Below are 4,069 nucleotides of genomic sequence, written 5' to 3'. Positions count from 1 at the left end.
TGGATGAACTCCAACCATCCTCTAGCCACAGGCTTAAGGTCCAGTCTTCTAAGTTGAACCGGTTTGCCTTTTGAGTCAATCTTCCATTGAGCTCCTTCCACACATATGTCCATGAGGACTTAGTCCAACCTTTGATCAAAGTTGACCCTTCTAGTGTAGGGGCGTGCATCTCCTTGCATCATAGGCAAGTTAAACGCCAACCTCACATTCTCCGGACTAAAATCTAAGTATTTCCCCCGAACCATGGTGAGATAATTCTTTGGGTTCGGGTTCTTACTTTGATCATGGTTCCTAGTGATCCATGCATTGGCATAGAACTCTTGAACCATTAGGATGCCGACTTGTTGAATGGGGTTTGTTAGAACTTCCCAACCTCTTCTTTGGATTTCATGTCGGATCTCCGGATACTCATTTCTCTTGAGCTTGAAAGGGACCTCGGGGATCACCTTCTTCTTGGCCACAACATCATAGAAGTGGTCTTGATGAGCTTTGGAGATGAATCTTTCCATCTCCCATGACTCGGAGGTGGAAGCTTTTGTCTTCCCTTTCCCTTTTCTAGAGGATTCTCCGGTCTTAGGTGCCATAAATGGTAATGGAAAAACAAAAAGCTTATGCTTTTACCACACCAAACTTAGAATATTGCTCGCCCTCGAGCAAGAGAAGAAAGAAGAGATGAAGAAGAAGAAGAAAATATGGAGGAGATGGAGGGATGTGTGATTCGGCTATATGGGTGGGATTGGGTGGGGTAGAGATTTTGAATTTTGAAGGTAGGTGGAGTGTATGATGGTTTTGGAGGGGAATTGGAGGTGATTGGTGAAGGGTTCTTGAGAAAGGGTGATATAGGATTATGAGGAGGTAAGGTGAGTAGAAGTATGTGGGGATCCTGTGGTGTCCACAGATCCTGAGGTGTCAAGGATTTACATCCCTGCACTAATTAGGCATGTAAAATGCCTTTGCATACAATTCTGGCATTTAAACGCTGAACTGATGCTTGCTCTGGGCGTTCAACGCCCAGATGTAGCATATTTCTGGCGTTGAACGCCAGCTCCATGCTTGTTTCTGGCGTTCAGCGCCAGCTCCATTCTCTGTTCTGGCGTTGAACGCCAGCCAGATGCTCCTTACTGGCGTTTGAACGCCAGTGAGCTCCTCCTCCAGGGTGTGCTATTTTTTTTTTGCTGTTTTTTTATTTTTCTTCAATTTTTTCATTTGTTTTTGTGACTCCACATGATCATGAACCTATGAAGACATATAACTAATAAAAATATAATTAAATAAAAATTAGGTTGCCTCCCAAAAAGTGCTTCTTTAATGTCAATAGCTTGACAGTGGGCTCTCATGGAGCCTCACAGATGTTCAGAGCATTGTTGAGACTCCCCAACACCAAACTTATAGTTTGGATATGGGAGTTCAACACCAAACTTTGAGTTTGGTTGTGGCCTCCCAACACCAAACTTAGAGTTTGAATGTGGGGGCTCTGGTTGACTCTGTTTTGAGAGAAGCTTACTGTGCCTCTTTTCCATGTTTACAGAAGGATGTCCTTGAGTTTTAAACTCAAGGGAGTCCTCATTCAATTGAAGGACTAGTTCACCTCTGTTAACATCAATCACAGCTCTTGCTGTGGCTAGGAAGGGTCTTCCAAGGATGATGGATTCATCCTCATCCTTCCCAGTATCTAGGATTATGAAATCAGTAGGGATGTAAAGGCCTTCAACCTTTACTAATATGTCCTCTACTTGTCCATAAGCCTATTTTCTGGAATTGTCTGCCATCTCTAATGAGATTTTAGCAGCTTGTACCTCAAATATTCCCAGTTTTTCCATTACAGAGAGTGGCATGAGGTTTATTCCTGACCCTAGGTCACATAAAGCCTTCTCAAAGGTCATGGTGCCTATGGTGCAAGGTATTAGGAACTTTTCAGGATCCTGTTTCTTCTGAGGCAATCTCAGTTGATCCAATGCATTTAGTTCATTGGTGAACAGGGGAGGTTCATCTCCCCAAGTCTCATTACCAAATAAATTGGTATTCAGCTTCATGATTGCACCAAGGAACTTGGCAACTTGTTCTTCAGTGACATCCACATTCTCTTCAGAAGAAGAATACTCATCAGAACTCATGAATGGCATAAGGAGGTTCAATGGAATCTCTATGGTCTCTAGATGAGTCTCAGATTCCTTTGGTTCCTCAGAGGGAAACTCCTTATTAATCACTGGACGTCCCAGGAGGTCTTCCTCACTGGGATTCACATCCCCCTCCTCTCTTGTGGGTTCGGCCATGATAGTCAATTCAATGGCCTTGCACTCTCCTTTTGGATTTTCTTCTGTATTGCTTAGGAGAGCACTAGGAGGGGTTTCAGTGATCTTCTTACTCAGCTGGCCCACTTGTGCCTCCAAATTTCTAATGGAGGACCTTGTTTCATTCATGAAACTCACAGTGGCCTTAGATAGATCAGAGACTAAGTTTGCTAAATTAGAGGTATTTTGTTCAGAGTTCTCTATCTGTTGCTGAGTGGATGATGGAAAAGGTTTACTATTGTTAAACCTATTTCTTCCACCATTATTAAAGCCTTGTTGAGGCTTTTGTTGATCCTTCCATGAGAGATTTGGGTGATTTCTCCATGAGGGATTATAGGTGTTTCCATAAGGTTCACCCATATAATTTACCTCTGCTATTGCAGGGTTCTCAGGATCAAAAGCCTCTTCTTCAGAAGATGCCTCTTGAGTACTATTGGATGCAGCTTGCATTCCATTCAGACTCTGAGAAATCATATTGACTTGCTGAGTCAATATTTTATTCTGAGCCAATATGGCATTCAGAGTATCAATTTCAAGAACTCCCTTCTTCTGAGGCGTCCCATTACTCACAGGATTCCTCTCAGAGGTGTACATGAACTGGTTATTAGCAACCATGTCAATGAGTTCTTGAGCTTCTGCAGGTGTTTTCTTTAGGTGAATGGATCCACCTGCAGAAGTATCTAATGACATTTTGGCTAATTCAGACAGACCATCATAGAATATATCCAGGATGGTCCATTCTGAAAGCATGTCAGAAGGACACTTTTTGGTCAGTTCCTTGTATCTCTCCCAAGCTTCATAGAGGGATTCACCTTCTTTCTGTCTGAAGGTTTGAACATCCACTCTAAGCTTACTCAGCTTTTGAGGAGGAAAGAACTTGGCTAAGAAAGCCTTGACCAGCTTATCCCAAGAGTTCAGGCTATCTTTAGGTTGAGAATCCAACCATATTCTAGCTCTGTCTTTCACAGCAAAAGGGAAAAGCATGAGCCTGTAAACTTCAGGATCTACTCCATTAGTCTTAACAGTATCACATATCTGCAAGAATTCAGTTAAGAACTGAAAAGGATCTTCAGATGGAAGTCTATGAAACTTGCAATTTTGTTGCATCAGAGAAACTAATTGAGGTTTCAGCTCAAAATTGTTTGCTCCAATGGTAGGGATGGAGATGCTTCTTCCATGTAAATTGGAATTAGGTGCAGTAAAGTCACCAAGCATCCTCCTTGCATTATTATTATTTTCGGCTGCCATCTCCTTTTCCTGTTCGAAATTTTTTGTAAGGTTATCTCTGGATTGTTGTATTTTAGCTTCTCTTAGTTTCCTCTTCAAAGTCCTTTCAGGTTCAGGGTCTGCTTCAACAAGAATATTCTTGTCCTTGCTCCTGCTCATATGAAAAAGAGGGAACAGAAAAATAATAATAATAGGGATCCTTTTTGCCCAGGTATAGAGGTTCCCCTGTGTGAGTAGAAGAAGAAAAGAATGTAATGCAAAGAAGGGAAGAAGAGAAAATTCGAACACAGATGGAAGAGGGGGTTCGAATTTAGGTGAAATGAAGTGTTAGTAGATGAATAAATAAATAGAAGGAGGTGAGAGAGAAAGAGGATTTTCGAAAATATAATTTTGAAAAGGGGTTAGTGATTTTCGAAAATTAGGAATGAAATCAAATTGAAATTAAAAATTGAAACAATTAGTTAATTAAAAAGAAATTTTTTTTGAAAAAGAGGGAAGAGATTTTCGAAAATTAGAGAGAGAGAGTTAGTTAGGTAGTTTTGAAAGAGATA

At 41.1% G+C, this 4,069-nt stretch overlaps 1 non-coding gene across 1 annotated transcript; it reads left to right on the top strand.

The window, feature by feature from the left end:
* The first annotated feature begins 3,035 nt into the window (after positions 1 to 3,035).
* LOC112739751 (small nucleolar RNA R71) lies at positions 3,036 to 3,143 on the top strand. Its single transcript, XR_003170687.1, has one exon. It is a non-coding gene; the product is annotated as a small nucleolar RNA R71 (small nucleolar RNA).
* The last annotated feature ends 926 nt before the right edge of the window (positions 3,144 to 4,069 follow it).

The sequence above is a fragment of the Arachis hypogaea genome, chromosome 13 (genome assembly GCF_003086295.3).
Source record: "Arachis hypogaea cultivar Tifrunner chromosome 13, arahy.Tifrunner.gnm2.J5K5, whole genome shotgun sequence".
NCBI lineage: Eukaryota > Viridiplantae > Streptophyta > Magnoliopsida > Fabales > Fabaceae > Arachis > Arachis hypogaea.
Note: the sequence above shows the minus strand (reverse complement) of the source record. Positions and strands in the feature narration are given on the sequence as shown.